The sequence below is a fragment of the Accipiter gentilis genome, chromosome 7, assembly GCF_929443795.1.
Source record: "Accipiter gentilis chromosome 7, bAccGen1.1, whole genome shotgun sequence".
NCBI lineage: Eukaryota > Metazoa > Chordata > Aves > Accipitriformes > Accipitridae > Astur > Astur gentilis.
Genome location: NC_064886.1, coordinates 28,630,291 through 28,654,178, shown reverse-complemented (window position 1 = coordinate 28,654,178; position 23,888 = coordinate 28,630,291). Strand labels below are relative to the sequence as shown.

Below are 23,888 nucleotides of genomic sequence, written 5' to 3'. Positions count from 1 at the left end.
TGGCTACTGCCAGTAAACCTAAATGGCACACAGGGAGTGATACCCAACACTCTACAAAAAACTTGCTCATCTGAAGGTATTTGTAGTATTTTTCTTTCACCATTGCCTGTATTTTCACTTTTGCACTTTTATATGGCATCTCTACTCAGTGAAGCTACAGTGTATGTATGACACTTACTTTAAAGCTTGCTTTTCTGTGCAGTTGGATGGCATAAAAAGGACCATGAAACTATGGCTTTTAAAATGGAGTTTGTGACTGATAGTGCAGATTAAGAGAGCTATAAGAGACAAATACTGAGGACAAATATCAGTTATTTCCAAAAACCGAAAGTATTTTCTAGCATGAATCAAAACCAACCTCTAACCCAAGATATCCAAAGAGAAAAATCTCTATCCTTGCACATACTCAGCCTTGCCATTTCAAACTGTACTGTGCTCCTTACTAATCATCTCCAAATGATCCAAACATTTTCCAGGATCCTATTCTACGACAAGCCATTTTCTAACAGAAATCAGTAATTTTAAAAGTTACCACACGTTATTGGCTTCTCTCCTTCCCCTCCACTTACGTTTTCCATCTTGTTTCTTTCTACCATTTCTCCATGTCCTCCCAAAGCCAAATTATTAGACTGCAAATGGGGGGCAGGTCCAGACACCCAAGGGGAGAGCCAAGATCTTCTCTCCTGGGGAAACTATCATAGTGAACTCAATGACTATCTCTGATGTTTGCTGGTACCAGGGAATAATATTTCCCTTGGGCACTTTCTGGATAGAGTCTACCACCTGGGTTAAGTCATTATTACAATCAAGCAGAAAAAAAAAAAGGGGAGAGAGAGAAAAAATGAAAAAACACTACAGCAAGCATCATTAAAGCTCATCAAAAGTGCATTAGAGAACACCTGATAATATACTCTGAACATTAATGATCCTTATGATATACCATATTAATGCAGATGTTATCTGAATTCATGGAAACAAAATTTTCCGTTCACACGTTTCCCTAAAATAGGTGTTGGGGAAAAGCCTCTCTCAAAATTATTAGTTGCCAGGATTTTTTTCTGTCTCTGAAACAAATAAATAAAATAACACCTCTGAACCTGTATGTGTTGCTGACCACAAATCTCAGGCAAGTACTCTGACTTCAGGATGCTTTTTGGCATTCACTGGCAACGTGTTACAGTTGAAATGGACAATGATAAGCCAATATTAATAAAAAGGTTGTGGTTGTGTTGGCTTAAATTGGACTATTATTGCTACTAAGATCAATTTTACTGGCAGCCTTAAACTCTCCGATGCTGGGCAGCAATTTCCCTTGCAATTTTTCCCCCTTCACGTTACGAGGGAGACGCATGAATGCCACAGAATTGATAGTGCGACTCTGTTATAAGGTACTAAGTGCCAGGTTATAGCAAGAGCAGCTCAGTTGTCTGAAGAGCCTAATACTTCAACCAATAACTGAAATGGAGGTCAAAAAATTAATTCTAGGCACTGCTTAAGTCCTATGTTCCTCCTTTACGGAGACTGCAAATCATGTCAAGTTCTGCAGAAATAGGTTTTGTGGGGGTATTAGAGGGTGAATTACTGTCATCTAGGTGCTAGTGCTTAGTAAAGCAAGGACTATCAAACCCATTTTGCCAAAATCCAGTGTGAACCGCTGCTCTCAAAGAAAGAAGGTCACCCAACCAAGAACACTTCATAACAAAAGCAACGAAACAAAACAAAAAACCTCCAAAACACACGTCCATTATTACAAAGGAGTGTTTTAGAAATACACCAGTCACCCCTAAAAACTATTCTCTTGCTGCTATTTGAAAGCTGAAGAGAAATCTTCTTCCCAAACAAGGAGCTGATAAGGTTTGCCGCGTCTCAGAATTACTTCTAGAAATACGGGAAGCAGGAATTATTTTTAGTGCAGCTGAGAGGCCAGGCATATTTCAGGCAATCTCCCAGAGCCTGCTTCTATACCATGTGGGACATAAACCCACAAACTATGAAAGAACCCAAATCAGTATTGTTTTCTCAAGTGACATCCATTATCCCTCATCTGAGAAAATTAACACGTGTATCCAGAAGCTCAATAAACTAAGCTCAGAGCTAAAAGTCTAGGATTAACTCTTTCTGTGTCACAATAAATGCCATCTTTTAAGTCAGCAAACTGCTAATATATTCTCTTTTATATTCAGTGTTTCTGCCATTTAAAGCAAACAGGGGCATCAAAATACATTTACGCTCAAGCATAGTTTCAAAATGTTACAGTACAGAATTTCCAAATTCCAAACAGCTACAGAGATATAAAAACGGAGATACAGAATGGCCATTAGACCAACACATGCTGGTTTGGGTAGCATTAGGAAAAGTGTCACAAAATGAATAAAAACCAGCTTTTGTGCAAAGTCTCTTATTTTTTGACATCTGAGTTAGCCACTGTATCTAGCCATAAAATGCTATGAATGTTAAATATAGGCAACCTTTGTTGCTCTGCCAGCTTATTTCTACATCAGATGATCACATTTGAAGATTTCTATTCCAGGCAAGTGTTCAGCACTTTTTTTCATCTTCCTGATCTGCAAAAAGATAGGATATTCAGTAGATCAGATGTATTTTTTTGTCTTCTTTTTGCTCAGATTAATCAATTGGGCAGTCCCTGAATCTGAATGGTACTTATTCTGAAGAGTTAAGCACAAATACTTGGAACGATTGATAAAGCAGAATTTCCTAAGTACACAGAAAACTCCAGGCAGGTATTAATTCCAGACCGAGTTTTACTACACTGCACACATGGCCCCGCATTAAGACATGCTAGCATACATTACTAGGTATCCACAACAAAAGCAAGGAAGACTTTTCTTGACCCACCAAGTGTATTGTACTTGTTTCCAAATAGTGCTCTGGGATGGCTAACTTCGGAGAGCAGTGAAGAGTGAGCCACAGTTTGTGACATTAACATATGAACAGTCAGGCAACTTTCTGCAGTCCCCGTGTTACTCCTCCCAGCATGGCAGAAACGGTTCTTGCATCTAGTGGCATGCCCTTCTCGGGGACATTTTGCTAACTGGCTACCCAGCAAGAGTGCAGGAAACACAACGTCTGCAGAACAGTGAATTCTGAAGCAGGGATAATAATAATAATCTGATCATTACCCCAGTGCTTTAAAAATTGGATCCCCTGGCGAGAAGCCAAAATAAAACATCAAAGGGGGCCTCCACAAGCCAGGATCAGAATCAACATTCGGGTGAGAGCCCATCATCTACTTACCCTGACAGCAGGCAAGAAAAGTTGGAGACATCTGCTTGGAGGCCAGGGGTCAGGCTGGTTGGGGCCCGCACAGCACAGCACAGGATGGAAATGTGTGTATGTATGGGGTATACGTGTCCAGGCTTTGGTAGCAGGGGGACTGCGGGGGGGGGGGGGGGGGGGCTTCTGCGAGAAGAGGTCAGGGGCTGCCCTGTGCTGGACACAGCCGGCTCCACAGCAGACTCACCGCTGACTGACCGTCACTGGACTGACCATTATCCCCCCCCAATTCCCAGCCCTCCTGTGGCATAAATTAAAATTAATTTTCCCCAAGTTGAGTCTGTTTTGCCCATGACAGTAATTGCTAAGCAATCTTTATCTCGACTCACGAGCTGTTTTATCTTATTTTCTCTGCCTGTCCTGTTGGGGGGGGGGAGGGGGGGCATGAGAGAGCAGCTGGGTGGGCGTCTGGCAGCCATCCAAGGCTAACCCATCACAGTGTAGCAGACTACAAAAGCCTCCCCAAAATAAGAAACACTAAGCAATACCTGAATCTGTACCTATGTGTTTGTGGGCCTGAATTTATCACTTGCCTAAGAGTATGTATTCCATTAAAAGTATTTCTACTGGTAATGTGGAATGCAAGGAGTTGCAAACAGTATACTACTGAACTCCCAAACTGGATGCTCTGGTCACCATCATGAAGCTCTCAAGGTCACTGCTGCCCATGCATGCTAGTTAGATATGCACGTTTTCTTGGCTGTGTTGGGGTTCACCTCTGCTGGGGGGGGTGACTGAGATGGGTGGGCTTTTTCATGGAAGAAGGGAGCAGCACCTTGCTCCACAGATAGCTTAGAAAAAAAACCCAGTACATCAGCAAATGTGCCACGTGAAACACTACCCAGACTGATTCAAAGACAGGTTTCTGTGTGTGCTGAAGCATGGGGGCCAAAAAGCAAGAAGGCTTTTAAGTTGCTGCAACTTTTAGAAATCAAAAATCCATCAATGAAAGAGAAACCTCCATGCTTTTTTCCTATAAAAGAACTTTGATTTCTTGGAAAAATCAATAAGAGTTGATTACTGAAAATGGCAACGTGAACATAAACACCCTTCAGGCATCTCTCAAGTAACTCTGCAAATCACACAGCAGTGCTAGGCACATGCCACTGCTGCTAATTGCATCCTCTCCCATACAACAGATGAGCTTTCTGAAGTTGCAGTGGATGAAGAAACTACCAGGCTGAAAACAGTGCATTCGCTAAACAGTGCTGTTCACACCAGGCTCATGGCCCGGCTGAGGATGTCACAGAAAAGCTGCTTTCAAATCCTGGTCACAGGGATTACTTCAGCAGTTGAGATAGATGAGGCAAGCAGTATCTGTGGTGCCACAGAGCATCCAGTGATCTGGAACGTTTTTGATAGTCTATTGAAGGAGACCTGCTCTTCTGTAAAGCTGTGACAGGATGCTCAACAGGAAAACATGTATTCAGGACATTTGGAGAAGTCAAAGTGCCAGCGGTCCCATCACACGGACCCACACACTCACACATGAGGCCTTGTGATATCCCTGTCTAATATATCAGTATGTATTGTACTAATCTCAGCCTAAAACCCTGTTGGAAGGTCTCCATGAAGATGCTGAAGTTAATTAAAGACTATCCGTGATTTCTCATACATCTCTATTATATCACTCCACAGCAGCACTTTGTCTGCACTTCCTTTTTCACAAAAAGATAAAGCAGCCTCCATAAAATAAAGGACTAATTCAACTCTTCAAATCAAAGCAGAAGTGAAGACTTTTGAATTGGATGGTGTGCTTAGCCTTCTTAGTGTGACCAATGAACACCTAGGTGAATTGAGCTTTTTCTTTGCCCACAGAAGGGAAAGATAAATGTTCTGACATGAAGCATTTGCCAGACACTCTGCAAAACAGCCTTCAAAATGGTACTTGTAACTATTTTCCAATTTCCAGCAAGGGAGGGGAGGGGATAAGATCACCAACTCTATCATGTGAGCAAGGCAACAAATATGTCTGGTAGAAGTTGACCTTTTTTTAATCAAGGACCCACTTGCTTTTGAACTCTGAACAGAAGATATTTAGCCTGCAGAGACCCACATCCACTCTCCTAGAAGGATGTGACAGAGCCTTGTGGATGTCTGGCATGATCAAAAGGAAACATGGCAATAATACGTCCACTCACAAATTATTACAGCCTCTTCCCAATGCGAGTATGTGTAGGAGATGCCACGTTCCACCCATCCATATGGTTCAACTGGGGAACGCTTTTACCAACACATGGCCCCTTGAAAGTGAAGGTTTTCTTTTGATTTTTTTAACCACAATTGCTTGTTATTCTTAATTACTTGTTACTTCCATTACAGTATGAAGCATAACCTGACTTCTGCTGGGAGAATACAAGTCATGAAGGAGGTTTCCTTTTTGATAATAGGGAAAACTTTGCTTGTAAGTAGGAAGGAGGACGAGGGCCACCTTACAATCCACACCAGCAGAATTAGCTCTTGGGAGCAGCACAGATCATTGTGTCCCTTCTTGACATCGATATCTGTCTTTGTCAAATCCTTCACGACTAAGCAGCGTGTAAATAAACTGTAGAGAAGGGGTAGGACAGTACAGTGCAGCTATCTGATAAAGAAAAAAACTAAGAAACTATCTTTTCCCATGGACTTCTTAAAACAAGGTCTTGGAAAAAGATATATTGAGTCTTACGGGCAGAAACAGGTGCTCAATGGCCCACAATAAGGATATTTAACTTCTTTTGTGAATCCAAACCAAACATTTTCAAACATAATAGTTTCAGCAGACACATGAAAAAAAGGCCAATTGAAATTTTCTTACCGGTTGTTCTGTTAAGTCAGACATTTTGTTTATCATAATGCCGCATCTACGAGTTAATGCAAGCCATAACCCTGAAGGAAGCCATCCATTTCACATTAGCTATATCCTCCCCATCTTGTCCATGGGTTTTTTTACTATGAAACAGCAACATCAAGAAACAGCTCTGTACTTCCTCACAGTTGCACCCCACTAACACAAGGATTTACTGCTGCACTGAGGGAGCCATATGGAGTCATAGTGCTCTTCTTTCCCGTCCCCTTTTCCTATTAAAGCTGAAACATTTAACGGGCAGTTCCCCTTAAGACACACATGCATCTACAAACATCTGGCAACTCAAGAGCCAGCGGCTCTCGGTATGTTCTATAATTTCTCAGGTTTAACCTGTGATTTAGCTTGGATCCAGGCTGTCAGTGATTTCCAGAAGTAAGAGGTACGGCAGTCGCCTGATAACATTTTCATCTGCGCAGACAAGCTGTCTGCAGTTGTAAACAGGAGTATAACTGCGCTCAAGCATATTTCTAGGCATTAGAAAGCACAAGCCCAAAGAGGTGGCTCCGCACTCTCTGTTTATTAGAACATACCCTGTCACTCTGTTGGGAATATGTATTATGATGGGCCATAATCCACTTAATATCTTCTGACAAAGTCTATCAGACTTTAACAACTTTGATTCCAGAAGTTCAATGGCAACAGGGAGGAAAATTCATAGAGGGAAAGCGAGTTCCACAAAAATCCCCCTTTAAGAACCTGTGCGCCCTGTGTTAGCAGACATGATCATCACTTATTTGTACCTATCAGCTTTGATGATAATTGCAACCCACTTGACACTTCTGTTGAAAGGCAGTATTACCAACAAGAAATCTGATAAATATTCAACAAAATCTAACCTCAATAATTCTATTTATCTTGAAGTTACTATCTCTAAAACTGTTTCAAAATATTTGTGTGTTAAAGAGAGAGGGAGGGGGATGAGGGAACCCTGGTTCTTAAACCAGAATGACTGAATCACTGCATTAATGAACACAACTTTTTTTATTTTTCAAGTTCAGTGAAAGAATGCCATCTATGCAAAATTTTGATCCCACATTACAAAATAATTACATGATAATTACATGAGCATTAAGATGTCTACCCCCCGAGTAAAGCCACTGCACCCAACCGCTAACTAAGGCAGGCCTGGAATGTTTCAGCTTATTAAGGAGAAATCCAGCATTGAGCAAAACCTCCAGCTGAAGCAGATTTCCACTCTTTTACTCCTCTGATTTCTAATTAATAATTAAAACATGTTCCTTTCTTTGGAAACCCAATTAGACTTGCGCATCAGCCTGAAAACAAACTTTTTTTAGTAGCTAAGCTACTTCTCATGGTTTAATGGGGCAGCAGGAGTGTTTTCTACACAGCTCCACTGACACAATTCATTTATTTCTTTCCATTCTACAATGGATTTTGTAATCCATCCCCAACAATATAAACATTACATTTGCACAGCTAATTAGGATGTTGGCAGTGTGAATTAGTGACCCTCTGATTTCTTCCAGTCAGGGCTGCCCCTGCTGCCTGCAGTACTTAGGATTCACGATTAGGCAATTATATTTTCAGCATCTTTTTTCCACTCCAATGCTACCTCTTTCCTCACGTTCAGTATGACCGTATGCACCAAACGAAGAGTTGTGGTGTTTATTTTGGGGTGGGGAGCCGGGGAAGGAAGGGAGGGAGGTAAGGAAGCAAAGCGTGTCCTATTCAATCCTTTTCCCTTTCAACCTCTGCTAACTCGACATCAGAGAATGATAGAGGGTCTGGGAGACTGCAAATTACCTCCATAAATGTTTTAAAGAAGTGATTATGCAGAGTGGGTAGGAGATATATTCTGACCGGGAACGAAGCAAAGGGAAAGAGGGACAAAATAAATAAATCCTGTCCCCGGGTGCAGCGGGCTGATACTGAACCTCCACACAGGGCCGCGGTCACCGAGCTGTCCCCAGCCACAGGACAATGACAAATTGGAGAGAATTCAGAAGAGGGCAACAGAAGTGATTAATGGGCTGGACGGACTGATTTATGAGGAAAGGTTAAAAGGTCTAATTATATGTATCTTTGTTAAAGAACAGCTAAGGAGGGTGCAGGAACTGCTTACAAGGGGTTCACGTACAGTAAACACCCTCAACGCATTCCACCAAGCATGTTGGGAAGGGTGGGAGGAGATCAGAAAACAAAATTTTACGCTAGACACCAAGAAGACATCTGCAATAAACGTTAGAAAAGAGCTGTTTCCAACGGGAAGGACTAGCAACCTCATCATTCGAGAGCTGTAATGGACAAAACATTAAGAAAATACACTGCAGGGGATAATGTCTGTTTTAATGTTGATGCTTGTTTAACTCACTGACTAATGTACACTGTGGAGGCATAGCATCTTTGTTAAAGCACAGTATATATCTCCGAGTTCTCCTCCGCTGTGAGAAGTTCTCCATTAAAATCACTTATTATTAAAGGCACGGCAAACATTTTGGGCCAAGTACGTGCCACCCCATAACAGCTCCCAATCCACAGCTGAGGAATCCAGCAGATCCAAGAGTACCAGTGAGGGCAAAATTAAATCTCTCCATTCTCAAATGTTAACCCAGTGGTTTCAAAGTTCTGTAATCAAAACAAACAAAACCCACCACCCCGCAACCTAGACCGCTTTGCAGAATAAAATCGTTCTCTATTTTCTTCTTTAAATATGGAATCACTTTTATGTCCTAGGAAATCAAGTGTTTAAGAGCAAATTAACCTTGGCATTTGTGTGACTGAAGCACAAAAATAAATCAAGAGAACTAAACTGTTAGAAGCAATGAACCCAATACTCTTACTTGTACCCAAGTAAATTAGGAATACTGCCATTGAATTCAGCCAATGGAAATACACTGAAGTAGAACTGGTATAAATTAGCAGAGGACCAAGCCAAACATAACCAGAGTGACACATTTCCAGGCCATGTGCAGAGCTCAGCCCAGAGAAAATAATTTACAGTCAGCTCATGGAGACAGGAAGCAATGATGGCAGGCACAACAGCTCCATAGCTGCTGTAGTGCTAGCAAGCAAAGCTGAAAAATCCAGGCGCTGCTGGTCCTCTCCGCAAATCGCAACAGAAACCAGTCTAGACTGTAGCACTATTGGCAAATCATTGTTTGAAGAGTAATTCCACCTCCAATTTTGCACTGCCACTGTTCACAAATATAGCTATACATACTGCCTGTAGAGACGTGAAACGTTTCAACTTGTACAGCGATCTGTCCATCATCTTTCCCATGCATGAGACTACACACAGCCTCAAGCTAGCACAGCTGGACCTCCAGGTGCCAGATTAGGAGAAACCGAAAAGGTCTTTTTCCAAGAAAAATACAACACTCCTTCCCCCAACCCCTGCTCACGTGCATGGGTGAGAACTAAGCAGGCTTGAGGGGCTTTATTTATTCCCTGCTATATGACCATTAAGCTCTACTGTACAGATCTGATTCTGCCAAATTCTGTCACTTAACGTTTTGGATGTAAATTATAAAAAGAGATCAGGGAAAAAAATACAGTAGAAAACAGATGCTCTAGACTACAGTGGGGTGGTTTTGTTGTGGGTTGTGGTTTTTTTTTCAAAACTACCATTTCCTTTACAGTTTCATTTATTTATTTGGTAAGCAGAGGAACGTGACAACACGTTCACTGCCATAAAAAAAGAAGACAATGGTTTTCCCAAGCTTTGCCATTCTAATCCATTCCCTTCCTCACTGAAGAGACAAAACCCCTCTCTTTGACAAACTAGACTCCCCCGCTAGACAAGGAGCAGTATACAACAGTCAATAACACACCAGCAGCACCATATGGAGGCTCTGTGTTCTGCTAATGCTCTCCCGAGTGCACTAGAGAGGTAAGGAAGGCAATAGCTTTGTGCCTCAGTTTCCCCATCCATGAAATAAGAAACATAATACTAAACTGCTTTGCAGTTTGTTTAAAATGTTACTGTGAAATGAAACAGCCTTGACAAGCGAGTATTTCAAGGTGAGTTTTCAACTGATACCACTAACATTCAACTGAACTTTGAGCTCAGCTTCTCAATTGACACCACTCAAAAGATTTATACAAAACCTTTACATATCCATGAAATGGAGCCCTTTTGTGTAGTTTACAGTACATTAAATCACTATACATCAGCACCAGTTTCATGGCTCTTAGGACAGTCTGCAGAAAGCACTGAGCAGAAAACTGATAAAAATCTGAAACTAAAACAACCTCAGCCCTACTGCAACAATCAACTCGCAAAATCTACGTATTACAGCAACGTCACTGATCTGTCTTGAACTGACCAAAGTTCCTAGTTCAGGAGAGAAGGCAAAGAGTACCAAGAGTCTCTCATGAAACTTTTGAATGTCATTTTAATTTGAGATTTGACAAGGCCCAATAACACTTGTTATTTTCAGCTTCAGCTAGTCAGTGGGTCTGTCACTAGTTCACCGCAACAGAAACTCAGTGATGCATTAACACTTTCCGTTACTGAATTCAAAACAGTTTCTCTTTTATCAAGGCATCAGCCATGTTGCCTTGTTAACCCAGCTTGCCAGAACAAGCGAGTCTCATCACAAAAATCTTAGCCCCAGAAAGAGTTAAAAAAAAAAAATCTTTAAATTTGTCTTTGGTTCTCATTTTATGTGTTTATTTCCACAGCATTTCCAAATTATATTTAACAGACTAGTGTATCTAAATCTTTTTAGCCACATGTATCACTCACCAACATGATTTTATTACAACGGATATGTTATTAAAGCTTAACCTTGCACTCAGTCACTAATCAAAAACAATTCAAGCAAGCAAATCAAGTGTTCCAACTTAACTAAAATCTCCTCCCTTTAAGTAACAAATAAAGCCTGGCTGGCTTGTAGGGAAACTTCCGTGTATCAGCATACCCACAGCTCACTCAAATCAGGCACATTTCTTAAGTCTAAATTTAGCTGCTTGCATTTCTTCAGAACTTTAATTCCCGAATCTTGTGTTGACCCTACTGAGACTGTTGAGGCTGCAGTCATATTGAGATTCATTTATGGCAAATGCAAGAAGCAAAGTTGCTGTAACACAGGCACGCAGTTAGGAACAAACACACGAGCAAAATCATCAGGCATTCGGAGCCGAGATTCATCTTCCAGTAATGCTGGCAATGCTGTACCTCACATATGTGCTAGTGCTAATCAGTAGTAGATTAAGCTACTTAACCAGTGGAAGAGAAAATGATAAAATCTTACATACATATAGGAAGGTTGATTTCATTGAGACACCACTTAGGTTTTCAAATCCCTCCTTCAGTGGAAGCCAAATCAATCACCGAGTGCTCATTTTTGGACAGTATGAGACCGTGCCTTCACTTGAAAAATACGAGCTCCTAAAACACTGCTGTGCCAGTGAAATGCCTCAGCAGCAGGGACACCTGTGTCGTCTCCACACTGGAATCTGCTGCCGAGTTACAGCAGGTAGACAGGCTTCACCAGTGGATAACCAGTTGTCATCATCCTGGCAAAGGCAAGCGCGGTGCAAGCGCCACCGGTTTTCACCACTTCTCCTTGTGACAGAAGACGGAACAACTTCTTTTTCGTAAATGCAAGTTTAAAATTTATATTATAACACTGAATCCACCAAAGCTGCCAAGAGACATTGAACTCATGGGATCTGTGAAAGTTTTTCACACCTGTGTTTTTCTCCTGTGCCTAATATTATGGGAGGCATTTTGGAGGATTTTACAATGCAAGTTTCAATGAGACACTTACAGTCTCCCTCAGGCAAATTGTCACAGCTGCAGAGGTCTGCTACCCAGCTGCCAATCAAGGCAGGCAGGGAGTATGTGCAGTGAAATCACAAAAAAGGCAGGCTTCATTAGACTGCTGAAACCTAACTAGAGGCTATCTGGGTGTGCTCGAGCCCTTAAAACAAGGTTGCTTTAGAAAGAGAAATTTTTTCCTTTCCTTTCCAACTCAAGAAAAGGCTCTAGTACTCATCGAGGAATGCGTTGGTGCCAACTTTCCCCTTTCCAATTTCAATGTTTGTTTTGCTCTGTCTAAAAAAAGAAATTACATCGCCCTATAGGCTTTTATTATTAGATTAGCTGATATAGCTGGAAAAAGTGGACAAGATTACAGGTTCCATGTCCCTTTGCCAGATCTCAGAAGTGTGTCTACTTTTTCCAACTCTAGAAGCTGCTCCAGTAAAATGTTATTTCCCTCTACAACCTTTCATTCCTTTATTTTCCTTAGAGCACCACAGCTACAAAACCGCTGGTATTGAAGATGAGCTATACTGGAAGAACTGGAAGAGAATCTTTCCTCCTTCACTCCTAACTCGGAAATATTCTGAGGGAACAGACTGAACTGAAAAAAGAGCGAGCAAGATCTGCAGACAAGGACAAACACACAGAAGTTCAGCCCAAATGATAATCAAGTGGGAAATTTAAAAGCACACGGAAACAAGTGGCATATTGTAAGCCATTTAGCAAAGTTAATTATAGGTATTCACTACATCTGGTCTTGGCCCCTATTCAGCAAAGTATTTAAGCATGTGCCCAGGTTTAAGCAAGTGTGGGCTGAAAAGTCTACGTGTCCAGTCATGTGCTGAAGTTAGGCATCTGCTGAAGTACTTTGCTGCTGCAGGACCTTAACATATAATAAGAATCTCCCTGAAAGTTATCTAATAAACAGCTGTTATTTTAAGAACTACGCAAGCATAACACACGTTTTACGTCCCTAAAAGAGCTGGTGTCACGAGTGTATAAATCCACATCTAAAATTGTTTCAGACAATCAAGGTGTGTATGCATATGTATTTTGTGAATGAAAATAAAAAGGCAGGCATTAAACCAAAGCATACTCAGACGCATCAGGCTGCAGACTAGCCTCTGTCCGTTGCCACACGTAGTAACCTTTGCTATCCTCACTGCTTCTTTGTTATTTCTTATTGATAATTTGTTGTATTTTGCCTCAAGCTAATTCTCCCAGGAAAACAGGGGCAATGTTCCGTTTTGTGGTGGTTTTTTTTTAAAACTTGTGCTCATTTAGATCCGCTTCTGAACGTGAAAAATCGCGACAAAATGTTCAAACACGAATGTTTAAGCGGCTGAGGAGCAGACCTTTAATTTTCTGAATTTCCAGATAGTCACAAATGCTGCGAAAAGAAAAGGCACCGGGGAAAGCTTGAGCTTCCCCCGCGCCCCCCCCCCCCCCCCCCCCCACACACACATTTCAGGGCACTTAAACTGGGGGCGGGCGCCTCGAGTCCCGAAGTTTGAAAATTCTGGGCTACCTCTTTTGCAATTCCAGGCGTACTTCCCCAGCGAATTGTGCTGCGACGGCTGAACCTCGCAAATGTCACCGGGCCCCGCTCGGGCAGGGCGCAGGCGGCAGCCGCGGAGCCATTGTTGCCGGGGCCCGGAGGGAGGAGGCGCCGCCAGGGCAGATGGGGACCGCGCTAATGCGGCGCTTCCCCAGGGCAGCCCCCCGGCGCGGCGGCCTCCCCCCGGGATGCCGCCCTCCCCCCCCCCGGGGACGCCCCCGGGACGGGGCTCTGCCGGCACCACCTGCCTCCCTGGGGCTGTTGCCGGGGGGGGGGGGAGCCGCCCCGGGCAGCACGGCGGAGGGGTGCCGCCGCCTGTGCCACCCCGGACAGCCCCGGCAGGGGGGTGCCCCCCCCCGCCGCCGCCGCCGCCCCCGGTGGCGCGGCAGAGGGGCTCCTGCGTGTGCCAGCTCGGGTGGTCTGGCAGGGGGGTGCGTCAGCCGCAAGGAGCCGGGGGAGGGGGGTGCCGCGGGTGCCGGCCTCCGCGGCTGGGCGAGCCCGATCGGGCCCCCAGCGCAGCTCCTCCGTTTGCACGTCCTGTCCTGCGGCGAAGATGCCGCGCGGGGAGACGGAACGGGCTTCTGTGATTTCAAGACAACAACAAGAACCGCCGGCCCTTCTCTCCTGCCAATAACCTCCATATTGTCATCTATCCTACCTGAGCTAACAGTTTATAAACCGCCACCCGCAGCTTGTCCCTTATAGTTTATTAACATACACTAATAAACAGTACGCTCCACTCCCACTGTGCTGCCAAGTGAAGCCAGTCAGAATAACTGCATTAGCTTTACTGTTCTTTCTCAGCACATTTTTCCCACATGGGAACAATTAGGGCCAACTCCCTCCAGATTATGGTTAGAGATCCATCATGTTTGCAGGAAAATAATAATAATAATCTTTTTTGCAAATGCATCTGTAGGCATCTACAGAAGATTAACCTGACTGACGTTACCGAAAGTGATAGGCCCTCGGCAGTTCCCCTGCATGGAAAGGGTTAATGCTCCCCAGGCTCCGACTTACACCTATTATGCTCAAGTTTAAAAATAAGATGTGAAAGATGCATTATGTAAGGCCAGTACGGCTATCCTGCCCATCTCCTATTTTGGAATTAAAGATCATCATCGCTCACATCAAAGGGGCTGGGTGAGAATAAAAGAAAAGGCAGGAACAATGAAAATAGCTACCCGACACGAACCAGATCAAAGGACCAGGCACAGAAAATGAGGAGCTAGGGGGTCCTTTAATTACTGTCCACATCCTCCAAGTCATGTGGTGAAAAAGAAGGGAAAAAAGTTTTGAAGGCCACTGGGTTTTGTCTTGCTGTGGCTCCTGTTTCCACAGTCTGTGCCAGTTCCCTACAAACTGCTCTGCTTTTTATTTTTTTTTTTCATTTTATTAAAGTCAAATAGGACTCCTGGACTCCAAAACTCCTCCCTTATGCCAGGAGGAGGAGAGGTAAGGAGGGGTAAGAGGGGCAGTAGTGGAGATAGTCTATAGCAATTGCCTGAAACAATTTCAGGAGGACTGCTCCAGGCAGCGCCCCGGGAGCTGCTTTGGGAAGGAGAGATCTGGCTACCTGAGGCTAGTCTTTATTTGCAGGCCTCCCGGGTTGAGAAAACTTCAAATTCACATAGGGCACTGCTCCATGGGGCAGCAGATCAAACCTGGCTACTAGCTGTTTGAGCTCAGCAGCAGAAAAAAGGATTGCTCTGGGACTGAGCGTAAGTAGAAGCATGATTAAACTTCAAACATATATCCCCCCCCCCCACCTTTTTTTACACAGAGCAGACAGTTATGGCTAATATTTCAATATGGACTTTAAAAATACACTGCAAATAACTTACTCCAGCATGCTGGCTGTGGGTTTACAAATAATAAAAAATTAAACTAGCTGTATTATTGCAATGAAGTCAAACGTTCAGGTTTACCTTTCATGAATCATTAAGGGAATGTTAAGTTATTTAAAAGGATCTCTTTTTATTTAACTCAGCCATCAAGATTAAAATTTGGATGTTTGACCACTGACTCGAGCGATACATCGTAGCATCTACTTCCTTCTACTTATGTTTCAAATGCAGTGCCTTTCTCCCTGATTACTCTTGACTTACGTTTATTTTTAAAAGACTAATATTAAAAAATAAATGGCATAAGGAAATAATAGGACAATGATTTAAAAATTGACATGCAAGAAGCTGACCAAACTTTCTAGGAAATAATAGTGCTTTGTCACTTTGAAAAAGATTTTGGAAAACAATGGCTTCAGGACGTTCCCAAGAAATTGTATTTGCTAATATAGATGCTAGCAGTGGACACAGACAGAAGTTGCTGAAGAGGAAAATGTATTCCTGTCTCAGGTCGGTTTGCTTGGATTTATGCTGTATGCCAAACTAGAGCATGAAAAGCATTCAAACAGAATTTTATAGACTTTGAAGAAGGCAGCTAATGTCACCAAGACAACATCTAGAAAAGGGGAACACAGGATACAAAGGCATCCTTCTTCCCATCCTATTTACAGCTTGGAAACTCCTTAGACAAGCAGTAAGGATGATCTTTTAAGAGGCAATTTAGCCTCCAAACTCCAGCGAGTGCCAAGTTACTTCATCTTCTTTCTGACGAAAGTTGCCTCCATCGTTTCCTGCTCTTGGACACTAACTCGCAGTGAACAGCCATTCTCAGGAGGACAGCTGAGGACTAAATTAAGCAAATATAGACTACAAAGCTGCTTTCCAAAGTGGGCATCATGCCTAGGCTCTACATCTAAGCGGTATGCTAGGTACGTGTACCAAGTTCCAGTTAGCTGTCTTGCAAACATCCGCATTGGGAACCTTGCCCAAGCAAACCTTCAAAGCTACTGTAGCTCTGGTGGAATAAGCACGGGAGCGGTGGGACTGGGACATTTGCCTCCTTGTTACAGGTCTCAAAGTATCACATTATCCATTTAGATAGCCTTTTGATTGAGAGAGCTTCCCTTTTGGGCTTAGCCCCAAATGCTAAGAACAGATGAGATGGTTTAAGAAAGTCTCCAGGTAAAACATGAAAAGGATGCTTAACATCCAGCTTCTGACGAATAGCTGCACTCAGGGAGCCACAAGGGCTAGGGAAATAAACACGGTCAATTAAATGAACTGATTGAAAAGAAATCAGAGATCACTCCGGGGAAAAATCTGAGATGCAGTCATACAGCCACCGCAATCTTTTTGGAAGGTGGTAAATGGGGCAAAAGCCAGGAAGAACTGGAGTGCCTTACTCATTTGGCAAAAGGTGGCTGTCATAAGGAAGGAAATAAACTTTAAAGGAAATACAATACAAAGACAAATCCATGATGGGTTCAAAACGAGGCTCAACCAGCTCATTCAAAGCCTCTTGAAACCTCAGCACTGAGTAGGGAATTGTAGTGGGGGAAGTACAGTAAAGGCTCTTCAGCAAATGTTCTGTCCTTTCCATAGACTGTCCTATGAAATGCACTGATAGATGCTGAGTAATCTTCCAAAACACTCCACGATGAATTACGAAGAAGTAATTAATTGGAGTGCAAACTAATAGGGATGGTGCAGAACAAGACTCATGTTTTTATCTCATCAGAAAAATACCTACATGCTCATTCAGGGGAGCGAGCTATTTTCTAACAGTTCAGCTATTTTTGATGCATTTGTTCAAAAGACCTCAGGAATATAGCAGGATCACCAAACAGGACTGCCAGAAGTAAAGGTCTACATGGGAGAGCTACCGCTGCTTTGTGTCTTTCCTTTGCATCTTTGAAAGTAGATGCTGGGGCTGCCCAAGCAGCGGTGTGCTTTGTCTGGGCTCTGAGCAAAACGTCATACATAACTGAAGAAGGCTAAGCATGAACGGAAAGCGCACTTCTTCCCTAGATAAGCAGTCTGGAAAGGCCATAAATGTGAAAGCAGGCTGTTGAGACAATGCCAGCGTATCTAAAAATCAAAACTAATGAGCTCAAGCTGCCGTCACTAGGAGCATGTGTGCCTTTTCCTGTCTCAGTTTCTGGAAACCCATGGGCATTGCTGCAAAGGGAGAGAAGTCCTAAAGTGGTCTCTGACTTTAACTCAAGAGAAGGGCATCTTGCAGAGCTAATCGAGTAATTTACCCAGGGAACTCAAGCAACATTTGCTGTTGGTATTGTGGAATTCTGATTTTGACTGTGGAAGTCAATCACCTGGTTAATTCTCATTTAACTTTGCTAGAACAGAGCACTGCTCATTAAGCCCTTTCAAACCGCACCACAAACAAAACTCAAACTTCACATCCCGCCTCAGATTTCTTTTTTGTGAGAAGGATCAATCACAGAATAATTTAGTCTGGAAGAGATGTATGGAGGTCACCTCTATATAAACTGCTCCTCAAAGCTATTTTGATGCTACCACAAGAAAGTCACAGGGTATATTGGAGAAAATGTAATCACTTTTTTTTTTTTTTTTTTTTTTTTTTTAAGATGCTTTACAAGAAAAACTACTCTAACAGACTAGTTCCTGGAAGCCCATCTAACACTGGGCAGAGAAGATACTACCTCGCCATGCTTCCCAGAAGCAGGACATTTGCTTCCCAAGTCCATTTCTATGACAGTGTCTCAGGGAGGTAATGAGGCAGCCGCCCATGTTGGAAAAGAAAGCAGAGCAGTGGTTCAAAGAACTGCCTGGCTAAAAGCACAGAAAAGTAAAATAAAGTAGATACATTTCTTCCTTCTACTAAGGTTCTGATTTTTTAAGTGTGGAAGATATTATCCTCTGCTGAAGTTACTCATTTCATTTTACACTTATTTCTTCTCCTGAGTCAACAGTCTTAGCCTTTGCGTTTCACTTCTTAGTTGCTGCTTCTGGACCCACTCTACCTTTTATCACTCTTTTCCCCTTCTTCCCTCCCCACGCTGTTTTGACATTTCTCATCTTCCTCTTGCCAGTTACCATTCTGTCTCACATCCTCTGTCCCTACCTCTAGTCCTGTTATTCTAACCTTTCTCTGGCATACAATCCATCAGCCTCCCTGATTTCAAGACCATGCTCACCTTCTTTCCATCTTCTCTACTCTGCCGTCATCTCCATGGTCAGATCATATAAGTCTATTCCTCCCAGAAGTCATTCATGCACCTTACCAACTGCTTAGTCTACCAGCTCTGTGAATCCAAGACCAAGAACAATGTGGGGCTATAAAAGCAATATGAAAGAGAAGGTGAATGCTTGGCAATTAGTTGAGAGACTGTTCCCAACATAATGAAGATCGAGGCAAAAAAAAAGAAACTTTGTCAAAATTACAAGAAGATCTAGGTGAATTTAATGCATATTCCAAGATTAGGAAATTAAAATTTAAGATTACGTCCTTCAGAAAGGCACTACTTCTCAGTCAACACTCCTTCAACCCAGCCTTAATGGAGTCAAAAGAACAACTTCATAACTCTCCTGCACACTTGCATACAACTAAAAGCATAACCCTGACGCTTCTTAATTGTTATATGCACTGCTAGAATACAGTATTTATGTACACATGGCTATCTCAAACATAAATTAGCTGATGCCTTACTGAGCTTGCCCTCTCATGCTGATACGAGATACATACTTATACTGATAATCTTTGCATAATGATTTTTGCTCAAAACCCTTTAAATTTTTGAATTCTAAAGCATTTTTAAAGACTCATGTGAGGTTCCTAATGCAACTATAAACCTGATGAAATCTGCAACCACTCTGACCATTTCCCTTTGAGTTTAACTTGGATATATTCCTGCATGCTTCCACAGCACCAACTTAAAATAACCTGGTGAATTTCCTCCTTATTCTCCAGGGCAGATATAATGTTCTGGCTGTGACTTGAGTGAAACTCTGTGAATTATACAGCAAGAACAACCCTAATTTCAGAGTATTCACCTGAAGACCACGCTATACCTTAGTGACACTTTTGTATGGTAATAGGTACAACCCACACCCAGGAACAGAAAGAGACCTGGGCTGCAAGGCCACACAGGCCCGTAACAAAGCAGGGAAAAGGAAATGTCCCAGGAAAAGCAGGAGTTGCTCCACTCATAAATGTCCCAAGTTCCTACCAGAAATCATTTTGGTGGTGTTTCCCTCTCCATTCTTCCCTTTTCTGCTCCCTCCCATGCTGATATTTCCCCTCCATCCACTGCCACCTCCAAAGCAGCTGCTACCCTCTTACTACTCTCCTACCTTCACTGCTACAGGAATTCACCCAGCTTTTCCCCTAGCGTGTTCTTTATCTGCTGCTGTCCATTTAAAAGCTAGGATGTGGCAGAACAAGTATACAAGCCTGTTTCCCAGTGAACTACTCCGTTCCTTAAGGTATCTTAACATACAGCCATCTGTTTCAAGGGAGAAATCCTCCTTTATCCACTATCCTACCCAACAGAGTGCCTTTTGAGCTTGCTCAGGGAAAGGCAAAGAAATGGGAATCCAGACAAAAGTCACTTTTTAAACAAACCTTAAGACTTTGTTCATCAGCTGATGTTCCACTTGAAGCTCAAAAGGAAGAGACACTACGCTGATGTCCCTACTGGAAATGTTTTTCAGTGGTGGCCTGTGGGCAACAGCTTGTTCCTGCTTCAGGGAAGTTCAGGAAAAGCACCTGCCACAGCCCCACGGGACAGCCAGAGCGACAGGGTGGGATAACCTCACCACTGCATGGACACCCCACAAGTGCGCAAACTGAACACGTGAAGTTGGGCCTACGCTCCCCCAGAGCGCTGGGGATGAGTAACCCCTCAGGAGGGCCATTCAGGCTGCCCAGGGCACATGCTTTAATTTAGTCGGTATAATTCCCCCACTCTCTCCAGCCCAGCTGATGAAAATCACCCCGTTTGCAGGAAAGAGGAAAACACAAGCAGAGAGCAAGTGCTGCCTGCTGCTTCCTGAGTCGAGAGAAACCTTCCGCCTCCGTCAGTCCCAGCTCCAGCACGCGAGCCCGGCGGCGGGCAGGCTGCCTGCAATCACCCCAAGCACAGGCCCCACGGCGCAGCGCGGACATGGGGCAGGCAAGGACAAGGACACAGGAAACGTCCCCCCGCCACTGCCTCGCACCAGCGCTCACCCCAGTATCTGCCAGCTGCCCCGGCGACCGCAGCCTTCCTCTCTCCTCAGAGGTACCGTCCCCCGCTGTGCCCTCTCCACAGTGCCTGCCCGCCTCCCTGCTTCCCGCCACAGCGGCCACATAGCCCCGCCTGCGCCTCGCTCTCCCCCCGGCCTCTTCCCTTGGGGCCCCGGGCCTGCGCCCCCACCGCCCCCTTCCCCACACCGCTGGTCCGCCCGCTGCAGCCCCCTGGCCCCCCTCGGCCCCACAGAAACACGCGTGGGTCAGGAGAGCGGGTCCCACGTCAGCGTGGGGAGCGCGGTGTGACCGTCCTGCCATCGCGGCTCTGCTGTGGCTGCGTGCGGTCTGAGGCGCGATCTAGCGCCTCGCACACCCAAGGCCCACGCCAGAGGTGAGGCGGCACAGGAAAACCTACAGTCGCCACCGTGCCTTCACCTGGGACTGCGTGGCCAGTGGGGGCTTTTTGTTTTGGTTTTAAGTTAAAACCTGCCGTTTTTTATTTCAAGAGTGTGTGCGTGAGAGGCCTGCTCCTCCAGCTGCCTCAGACTGCCAGCTCTCAGTGTCCTACAGACTGACCCACACCCCAAAATTCAGCATCACCCCTGAGCACAGGAGCCATTTTTAAAATCTGTTTCCAGTAGAAACGGATTTTGTCCCTTCCCTACACTCCTCCTGGGCAGGGCTGGCAGCTCGGAGGGTGCCTGACGCCAGCGACCGCAGCTCTGCCTCCTGCAGCGCGGCCCTGGCAGCGGCCCCGCTGTCAGCAATGTGCCTTAGCCTGGAGGAGGATGAAGGAAGGCAGGCGGTGTGTGGGTGCACGTTATCTCCATGAATTTTACTCACTTTTCTCTATCCAAAGGACTTCGCAGTGCTTTTCGCTTCGGCACTTGTTTTCCACATTGCTGTCAGCACTTCTGAGGCCAACAGGCTGAAAGCACTGGCCAGACTTGACAAGGCCGGAGCAGGATGAAATGGGTGCTCCTGAGCACTGTGCTAGTAAGACATCTGACTGCCCAGGGGCAGTTCATCAGTTGTCTTTAAAGCAGAGAACGCCAGTGCCACTCTGTCAGTCATATCGCAGTGGCCAAAGAGACCAGACCTCATTACATTTGTGGATTTAATTATACCGGTACCTGGAACGTCAAAGAGGGCAGGTTGGCAGCTGTAACCCAGTAGAATCTCAAGCCTACAAGGAGAAAGCAAAAGTATCTTCTTTCCACACGAAGACCCTCTAATTTGAAGCACGCCCCTGCCTAAGTTGATCAGCGATGGCTGTGTTGGCATTAGGCCAGTTTTTATATGGTGCCTTCAAGAAAGCCTTCTTTCTTCACAGCTGACTTGCCCTTTTCATAACCAATGGTCATGACAAGGCAGATTACCAGCTCTTACGGCAGAGGAGACCTATTAGTCTGTTTGATAGGATATCAGCTGTGATTCACAGCGACAACGCTGAGGGCTTCAGGATACCCTTCTCCTGCCCAAACAGCCAGCAAACGCTCCACCATTTCAGTAGTTGAGCTTCAGCCCACGGACAAAGAAATCTTCTGTTGCCGCTCTGGGGAAAACATGACAGAGTTCCAGTGAAAACCCCAGCCTCTTCACGATAAAATAAACCACAGTGGCTTACCTCAATAAGGCCCATTCATTTCACCAGCACATCCACACATGCACTTGTTCCAGGATGGGAACCAACAAAATCACAGCGAAAGTGGGTTGTGGTAATCCCTGGTTAATATTTATTTCCCAGGTTAGGGTTTGGGGTTTTTTCCTACCCAAGGTTTGTTTCCTTGTCCTCTGGCACTACAATACTGCTTGCCTGCCCACCCTACACAGTCTCTATATGGGAAGAAGAACACACTGTTAGCACTTGCAAGGTTCATTTAAGATGTACAATACCCTCAAATACAGTCTGTTAATTCTTAGAGAATGGTTTTTTAAATGGGCAAAGAAATGCCCTCCCCTAAAGAAAGAAAAATCTAACATGTGAAAAAATGCCAGTTTAGGTCTATGGTGTCATGGTCCACAGGGAGGCTTTTTCCCCCTCAATACTAATTACCTACTAGGCAGGATACAGTACTATACATTAAGCACAATGTCTGATCAAGCAGAAGACTTTTTTAAATGGTTTACTAGTTATTAGGTATCCTGCACTCTACATGCTGTGCTGACATAAGATTTTACTGCTTGTGGATGCAACTGCCAAAGACCAAAAAAATATAGATGGTTTTATTTACTTAAAGCACACAAACTACTACTGCTCCTGTACACTAGGTTGGGGGAATCCCCTTAAAAAGTGGAAAAAAATTCTGGCTGACGGGTTGCTAGTGAAAAAGATCCAAACTGGCTAAAATAAACCTGAAAAGTAACCAATATAAAACACCAATGGCACGAATCTGTTTTCCTCTACACACATGTTGTGCTAGGGGGTATGAGGTTGCAGTGGGGAGCCGGAGAGGAAGAAGAGCTGAAGAAATGCCCAATGCACGTACACCGCCACCGCAGTCCCCAGACGATCCCCTTCTCGGGTGTCGCTATCTGCTGGCTTTGTGGGCAAAATTGACTTCTCGTCCCCACTAGCCAGCAAGCACACAGCCCGGCGACCTGACAAAGCCATTGATTTTCCTCATCCTTAACAGCACGCTCCGCTGAGCTCGAAGCCGTGTGCTTGTAACTTTAAGGGGGGTGCATTTTATTTAATTGTGCCTTGTCTTGGCCTGAATTTCCCCCAAAAAGCTGAAGAGGGCATGTGCTTATTATCTTTTAGTGCAGCATGTGCTCAGTGCAACCTGAGCTCTTTGGATACTTCGGTCTGAAAATTAGAAAAAAAATTAATTGCGAGGAAAAACAAGGCTGCTCTGCGACTTTGATTCAATCAATTACCATTATCTTCCAGTGCAGCCCTCCCTCCCGCCCCCGGACCAGTTGTGTTTAACTTTCTTTGCCAGTTGCCACGGCCCCGCAGCGCGCTGGCGATGCGGCGCTGGCGGCTGGCTCCCGCGCGGGGCCCTTATCAGGCGCTCCCAGTCAGCGCCGGCCCCGCACAGCTGTCAGGGACCCCCTCCGTCCCCCGCGTTATCTGCCGCCGCAGGCCTCGGCCGGGCGAGGAGGGGGCCCGCGGCCGCCCCCGGCCTCCCCGCAGCCCCCCGGCCGGGCAGGGCTCTGCTGCCGGCCACCCCGCTCCCACCGAGCCTCCTCCAGCGAGCCCGAACCGTCTGAAGAGAGGCAGGAACAAAACCGCAAATTTAGATTAATAAAGCATTTGTTGATTCTACAGAAACTTAGCAGGCCCCTAAGAAATCCACCAGAGACCTGTGCAGCTCCAGTAATTTTCTGTTATATTATCTTTCTTGTAAAATACTTCCCCAGACAGAGCCCCCAAAGGGGCTCAAATATCACTGTGACTA

General features: G+C 44.5%; 1 protein-coding gene across 3 annotated transcripts in view; it reads right to left on the bottom strand.

The window, feature by feature from the left end:
- The window catches only part of ZNF423 (zinc finger protein 423), a 237,221-nt gene that overhangs the window by 117,277 nt on the left and 96,056 nt on the right, over positions 1-23,888 (bottom strand). The window lies entirely within an intron of this gene.